The sequence below is a fragment of the Podarcis bocagei genome (genome assembly GCF_964188305.1).
Source record: "Podarcis bocagei genome assembly, chromosome: 12".
Taxonomy (NCBI): Eukaryota; Metazoa; Chordata; class Lepidosauria; order Squamata; family Lacertidae; genus Podarcis; species Podarcis bocagei.
Genome location: NC_138137.1, coordinates 50,663,993 through 50,672,701, shown reverse-complemented (window position 1 = coordinate 50,672,701; position 8,709 = coordinate 50,663,993).

Here is an 8,709-nt window from a genome sequence, read left to right as displayed (position 1 = left end):
TCAGTCCTACTGATAATCTCTCGTGTACCAACAGTAGCAGTAGAAGAATGTAGACGATTTGGTTTGTTGGTGCTTCTATATTAAAGTAAATACATAACCTCAGGTTGGCACTTTGACAGTGGGTTGTAAGCAGTAGCGGAAAGCATATTCCACTCATGCAAGGAGCCCCCCCCCCACAATTTTTGCTGGTCCCTCCTACCCACTTAATTGCCACACCCACTGGATATGGCAAAAAGGTCTGCAGTAGGTACAGGGATCAGGGAAAATTGGGTTGCGTGGGCAGAAGGAACCATTGAGTGCAAATGGCTGTAAATAAGCCTGCCCTCCCCACTGCCTTTTATTGTATATTTATGCACAAATGTGGGAATTATGCGAAAGGTGGTAAACCTCCAGAGCTCCTCCTTGGGTCTTTCTCTGGTCATATGCAAGAAACAGTGAAATAATACTTGTATAATTCCCATAACAAATGTTTTCTTCATAAAACATGGGCTGAAGACATTCAGCGACAACCATAAGAATTCAGGAAAAGTTATGAAGTCCAAGTTGTTGGAGCTTTGAAATCCTGTCCTATGTTAGAAGAGATTACCTGCATTTGCCGGTCAAATCTCAGGTGAATTGGTGTCCTTGGTTAACACATCCAACGCATATATTCTTGATGAGATCCTGACTTCATTGCACTTAGTTCCCATGGAAATCAATGTAGAAAGTTGCATTGATTTCAGTAGGCACTAAGTGCAACCAACTCGGGTCAGGATCTAACCCATTGTGTCTAACGTACAATCCTAAAGAATGCAAACTCCTGAACACCAAATAGTTTATTGCCAACAAATTTGAGCTGGATTTTTTTTTTAAAAAATTGTTAATTAGAGGTGGTTGGCTTTCCATCCCACCAGCCTATCCATTGGGTTGTCTCACTAGTAAATGTCTTGGGTTTCCTTGTTATAAATCTGAAGAACATTGTGCATATGTCTCACCATGGAACTTTCAATTAAATACAATTAGCAAAGCCTTGACGTGACTTGAAGTGCTGATCTTCCTGTAAATAATTCATTCTTTATGATCATGCTGTTCTCTCTCATCTGGAAAAAAAACACAGTTCTGCCAAACGAGTGTCTGAAGATGCAAGAGCGAAAAGCTTACTCAAAACCACTAGGGAAAGGGATGGAAGCAGGAATGTATAATCTTCTGCTTAATTGAAAAGCATTACATAATGTCGGAGTTGCTGAAGTAATACAGTCTGGTACGCCTGTGACCAGTGATGTCGATTTTTCTTTTTGAACAGAATTTGTTTTAATGCATTTTTGTTACGGGCTTTGTGGAAGGGCAAGGGAAGGTTAGAGGAGTTTTGTGGGAGCAAAGCGAAGCAGTCAGAAACTTCAAAAAACACTTTGATACTCTTGTAGCACGGTCTGGGAAAGGTAGACTGCATAAAAATCAACAATCTACATGTACATTTGATTGAAAATATATTTTCAATAGGTAGTAAAAGCTTGACACCAAACTGGAAAGAAGTAATCAGCAATAGTCTGGTCAAGGTGGAGTTCTGTACTGTTTTTAACACTTGATTGGGAGCCGCCCAGAGTGGCTGGGGAAACTCAGCCAGATGGGCAGGGTATAAATACATTAATAAATAATAAATTATTTATTTAATAAATTATTATTAAATAATTTATTATTAAATAATTTATTATTATTAAATAATTTATTATTATTATTTATTGTAATAAATTATTATTATTATTAAGTATTGGTATCTTCATTAGTGAGCCTGCTGAGGGGAAGGGATATTAGCAAATTAGCTGGTGACACAAAACTGAGGAAGACTGCAAACATTTTAGATAGCTTAAAATAATCTTCAGTAGAATACCTAAAAAAGCACAACTCTGAAAAATGAACCAAATGAAAAATACAGGATGTGGAGATAACAGGTAAAGAAGAGTCATTCTAAAAGGATACTAGGTGTATGACACAAAGACCAGCAGTGCTTTTCAGTTGTATTAACAGTATAGCATTATTGCCAAGCTAGAAAGTAGGATCATTTAGCAGAGCTTCAAAATCCAAAAATCAGTACTGTACTTTGATTTTTTTCCTAGATTTCAAGTTTGTGCAAACTTGCAGTTCTGCTCTTCGGTACTTAAAGCAAGGTGGAATCCACACACACATAAAAACCATTCTGAAAATGCTTTTTCATTTTTTTTAAAAAAACAACATTGAATTTTCCATAAGGCTCCCCATCGGAATTTAGTGTCACATTGTATATTGCACTTAAAACACACTTAAAACATTTTATTTGTAGCTGTATAGCTGAGTCCCATGAGTGTAACCGAATTGCAGTAATATATATATATCACGGTTTATTTTCCCCTCCATAAAAGGTGTATTTCCGTGGAAATTGCTTGCAGAGTCTATTGTGACCGGATGGGGAATTGGCAGGAATCTGAAGAGAGCATAGAAGTTGTCCTGCAGTCTCTATTTCAGCCAGCATTTATGGGAAATCACCTAAAGATACCTGGACAATCATAAGGCAAAATGTATGAAGGTGTGCTGGGCTTTAAGGATCCATTGGGAATATTATCCTTCTGAGCCAGAAAAGGGAGGATAAAGATAGACACTGAAATAGTGTACACATACTGTTCGTGCGCCAGTTGTTGTCTTCCACTTTTGAATATATATGTGCTCCCCTGTAGTCCCAGACAAAACCCAGTAGCCCAGTCCAGTGGTACCTCAGGTTACATACGCTTCAGGTTACATACGCTTCAGGTTACAGACTCCACTAAGCCAGAAATAGTACCTTGGGTTAAGAACTTTGCCTCAGGATGAGAACAGAAATCGTGCTCCGGTGGCGCAGTGGCAGCGGGAGGCCCCATTAGCTAAAGTGGTGCTTCAGGTTAAGAACAGTTTCAGGTTAAGAACGGACCTCCGGAACGAATTAAGTACTTAACCTGAGGTACCACTGTATACTGTTTCCAGTTGCGGTCAGCCAAAATACCTCTTCATGCCCCTACAAATAGGGTATGAAGGCAAAAGCCCTTCTCCATGGTATGCCCCCAGCTTCTCTTATACAGAGTTATGGTGCCTCTGGCTATGGAAGCCCCATTCCAATGCATCTTACAAGCAGTACCACGCTAGCCATGCCTGCAGAAATAACAATATTACAAGAGGGGGAACGCGTCCATTTCCAGCGCCAGCTTTGCGCTAGCACAAAGCATGTCCCACCCACTGCAGCTTCCCATGCCCACCACCCAAAAACACTTATTGAGTTTTGGGGACCATTTGGACTATTGCACGAAGGGCTGCAGCATGTAAGCGGGGATCGGAGAAAAATAATCTTGCCATGCAAACTCCTATTGATAGCAATGGGAGGGGGGATTCCACTCCCCCCTTTTAAAAAAGTGAATAAAACTTTATTTAGAATTCAACAATAACAGAGAGAGAGAAAAAACCACGGTGGTTGCTAAATCAGATCATGGCAGTCAACCAGTTTAAACATTTTATAGATACTACTAAAGAAATTACATAGCATCACTTTTAATTTACTAAGGTTTTCATAATACACGTTTATCTCTTTATCTTTTTCATAGCATATCGAAAACAGAAAGACCAAGAAAGGAAACACAAAAAGAAAGAAAGAAAAGGAAGAAAAGGAAGAAGAAGGGGGGGGGTGGAGGTAAGGGAAAACAGAAAAAGGGAGGGGGAAAGAGAGAAAAATAAAAATAAAAATAAAGCAAAACAAACATATTTGACTTTTGATTAGACTCATTATATTATTATTTCTACAGTTTTTTCACACACAGTTCCAAATTATTGTATTCCTTTCTTTGTTTTCATCATATGTCCAGAAAAACAAATGGCAGCTACAGAGGAGCAATTTTAATCAGGACTGTATCAGGGAGGAAAGGGTTAACCCCCGATAATTATTGACTGCCATCCTCAGTGGTTGCTGTTTGCAATTTATAAAAAGAGACCAGCAGCACCCATGCTATAGGCAAATACACATTTTGTCTAGTTTGGCTGTCATACATTCTTTTTATCAGGCAACTACTTGCCTTTGCTGCCCGCTCCGCTTGGTGCCTTGGACTATGCTGAGACCCCTCCACCCCCATTTATCCTGTGGTATCGCCCGCAACACATCAAATGCTAGTGGCAATTAAAGGATTAGGGACAGGCTATAATTGCAGCCCTGTGGAATAAGTTCTTAAATGGGTTTGGTGCTGCCTATACTGTAATTATTCTGCCCGTGCCCTGATGAGCTAGGATTAATTGTGTGGGGCTTGCAAATGGTTCACATTCAACACGCAGTTCACCGCTAAGCAGTTTGCGTTTCAGTGGCGATAAGGAGGTGCCCTGTGCTTTTCCCCAAGAAAGGCGGCTTTTAATCAGAAGGACATTAGGTTGACCCTGGCTGCCCACAGTGCCGAACTGCCTCTCAGAGTCAGATTCAAATAATAATACGTTATAAAATTATGACCTACTAAAGCTGTCTTTAAAAAATATTCCGTGCTTTGATCTTTTAAAGGCTTCTTAAGAATGCATCAACATTGATACTAGTCATTAGGCTAATTACAATATTTTGACTTTTGCCAGTCAAACTGAACATAGAGGAAGCTGCCTTCCCAGACCATTGGCCTGTCTGACAGAATACCGGCCGGTCTGCTTTGAATAGCAGCTAACTCTCCAGAGAAATGAATTTTGTTAACCCAATACACTTCTTAAAAAAGGCCTTTTACAGGCGGTTTCTCTTTTTAACTTGGGATTGTATGCCTCAAGCACATATGTTCCATGATTGAGCTGTGCCTTCTCGTTCGAGGTTTTAGAGGAGAGGTTTGGAGGGTATGTGTCTTACTATCCAGCACCATCTGTTCTGACAATGCATGGACAGGGAGCTCCAGGTGGAAGAGAGGGGCTGCCTCACCTCAGCTGAATTTCCCTGCTAAACGGTGTTATAATGGAGCCAGCAGTGCCATTACTGTCTCAATGGTGCAGGGAACTTCCATAATGAACAGCTGCATAAGGTTGTGTAGCGCTGCTGGGTTTCTGTTAGTTGACTGGTGTGGAGCAGTTAAAGAGTTCTGTTAAAAATAAAGGTAGATCCTACATCCCTGTCCAGATTTCAGAGTACATATGGTACCTATTCATTCACCGAATGAATGAATGAATGAATGTCAACTTAAGCTCCAGACACAGGTCTGCTATGAGATATTTTACAGTAGCTACAAACAGACAGTGATATGATAAAACAGGTGAAAACTTTTAATGGCACTTTTTTAAAAAAAATCCTTAGATTTTGTATGTGTGTAATAAGTGTGTGATGGATTTAATGGGTAGGAGAGGATATATTAATTGCAATTTATCCCTCCAGATGCCCACATGTGTGGGTAGAATAAAGTTTCAAAATCCCATCCTTGGCAGCAAAAGTTAAAGCATAGGAATTAGACTTGTTTTGAGCAAGTCCAGCTCGGTAGTAAACTGGCTCTCCCTTTCATATTCTGCTTGGCAACAGCTTGGGAAGTAAGCTTAAAAATATAATTTACTTATTATCTTGCACTGGTTCATAGCAATGGCAGCAGCGAAAACCATGCAGGCAAAACATATTTACCATATAACCAGCTTCAAGCTGGAGCAAGCGGAGGCAGGTCTGTATCCAACCCTGGTCACAGGAAGGGAAAGAGAGGAACACACAATATGCTTCTTCCTCTCCAGGAGAGAAGGGGAAATGACATCATACAGAGCCCACTCTACCAATGGCATTTCTATGGTCTGAGTATTTGCCTCTCAGCAATACAGCTCTGTGGTATTCGCCCCTTCTCATGATAACTAGCAAGAATATGCACTTGTTCGGTTTGGCTGCTAATCTCCCGCAATAAGATTGTACAGTTTTTGATAACTGATGCATAACAAATCCTAATTGATTAAACTTTATACTGGCATTAGATCTGAGAAGCCTGTTGCAGGGAAACTAGGGCAAATGTGTGCGAAGGAGCTGCCACCTAGGCTAGAAAGAGAGGCTGTAGCTGTCCCTTTAGTACATCTTAGTAATCCCGTTTCCCTTAGCTGTGCCCAATTCTGTTGTGCTTGGCTGTCCTTGTGTGAAATTGTTTTATGTACACCTTTGGAGACGCAACACGGTGCTCTACATTTCTTCCCCCCAAATCCCCATGTTTATTTTAATTTCAAACAAAATCGCCTCTTGGTTAGCAAAGTGTCACTTAAGATGAAGCTGACTTAGTCATGCTAATAATTGCCCAGTGAACTTTGCTGAGCAGCTTTGGAAAGGTGGGTGTCTTCTTAGCCAGCGGTCTCAGCATGACCCCCGTCAAGAAGGCCCACACTATGACCTTGTTCACCCCATACATTTAAAGTACTATGATGCCACTTTAAATACCCCTGGCTTCCTTCAAAGAATTCTGGGAACTGTAGTTTGTTCAGGGCGCTGCTAGCTGCCCGGAGACCCCTGTTCCCTTCACAGAGCTACAATTCTCAGAGTGGTTCAACAATAAATCCCTCTCCCCAGGGCACTTCGGGAATTGTAGCTTGGGGAGGCAAATACCGGTAGTTTCCTAATAGCTCTCTGCATCAGTAACAAACCACAGCAAACAGAATTCTTGGGGGAAGTGGTATTGTAGTGCTTTAAATGTGGCCTAGGTGAAGAATTGATGCTTTTGAATTATGGTGCTGGAGGAGACTCTTGAGAGTCCCGTGACCTGCAAGAGGATCAAACCTATCCATTCTGAAGGAAATCAGCCCTGAGTGCTCACTGGAAGGACAGATTGTGAAGCTGAGGCTCCAATACTTTGGCCACCTCATGAGAAGAGAAGATTCCCTGGAAAAGACCCTGATGTTGGGAAAGATGGAGGGCACAAGGAGAAGGGGACGACAGAGGACGAAATGGTGGGACAGTGTTCTCAAAGCTATCAACATGAGTTTGACCAAACTGCGGGAGGCAGTGGAAGACAGGAGTGCGTGGCATGCTCTGGTCCATGGGGTCATGAAGAGTTAGACACGACTGAATGACTAAACAACAACAAGGTGTAACATTATAGATAGAATTGCCTGTATCATGTCAAATCCACCCCCTTCCCCCTGCCGTTTCTAAATAAGAGTTGCAGTAGTGGGACTGTGGCCTGTGGGGATGGGTGGTTTAATCCTTTCCTGCACTGTGATCCCAATTAAAATCTGCCTGCTGCTGCTATTAGCCTTGAGGTGGAGAAAGCTTTCATTAGGCAGACAAGCAAAAACAAATTGCTTATATGGGAGATTATTGAGACTGATGAGGGCAGACCCAAAGCATACATTTAAAGAATGTTCAATGCATATTTAAAGTCTGTGACTTCCCTCAAAGAATCCTGGGCACTGTAGTTTATTGACGGGTCTGGGAACTGTAGCTCTGTGAGGGGAAAACTATAGTCCTTAGGATTCTTTGTGGAAGCAAGGTGCTTTTAAAGTATGTTGGGTGTGTTTTAAATGTATGGTGTGGGTCTGCTCTGGTTCACACATGCAGTCTTCGCTTGATGACTGCAGCATCTGGTAATGGCTTTGCATGTGTGAATGGGCCGTCAGTGTTCATCTTCAGTGGGCGAGGGGAACATCAAGATTGCAGGCCAAATGTGGTCCTCAACCGTAGGTCACACTTCTTGCCGGCCCTGCTTCAAACCTTCCTTCAGTGCTTTTGCTTGGCTAGGATATATCCTTGGGATCTGGGACAATGCCTCCTGCTCTCTCAAATGAAGAGGGATAAAGGTAAAGGTAAAGGGACCCCTGACCATACGGAGACGCCATTTACCTTCCCGCTGGAGCGGTACCTACTTATCTGCTTGTACTTTGACGTGCTTTCGAACTGCTAGGTGGGCAGGAGCAGGGACCGAGCAACAGGAGCTCATCCCATTGCGGGGATTCGAACCGCCGACCTTCTGATCAGCAAGTCCTAGGCTCTGTGGTTTAACCCACAGCGCCATCCATGTCCCTTAATGAAGAGGGATAGGTGTTTAGAAATGTCTGACTTCTGTATGACTGGAATGCAACTGAATCCACAATGGTAAGGCTCACATCTGTTGGCCTGATGACTTTTGCCCTCTGGCTGTGCAGCCCTCAGAAATTTCCTTGCACGTTTCTCCATCCCTTATCTATGCAGAGTCTTTTATTTTCTTGCCTTACAGTTTTGATTTTCAACGATTGGCTCAGGTCTTAAGAGCAAACAAGCCACTGACAGGAGGATAGGAGGAGGACAAAGAAACTTTCTGAACTCTCTCATGCACCAAAGACCTGGAGCCTTTGGGCCAAGGGAGGTTACCATTTGTAAAGTCCACGTGTCATGGACCTGGCAGGGCTCTGATGAGTGATTGATGGAGGCCGACCCAGGAGAGAAGGCCAGTGATTTAATGGGGTTTGGTGCCCCCCGCGAGGCACTAGCCAGGGTGAGGGAAAGGGTCTGAGCACTCAGAGATGGAGGAGGGGGCGCAGGATGCGTCAAAAGCGGAGGAAAAGGCTTTTCAGGTGAGGGGCAGGTCAGTTGAATCCACACTGTCCCCTGCCCTGCTGCCTCCAAGATCCAGGAGGGGTCTGAAGAGGGAAATGCAATGACGACGTCCATGTAGGAGATGTCTCAGGTTGAATGCATGTAGATGCTAGAAAAGTGTGTGTGTGTGTTAGTGTGTGTGTGTGTACCCTGTGCACCTGAGGAGCTGCTGCATATGTGTGCTTTTGTCAATGAAG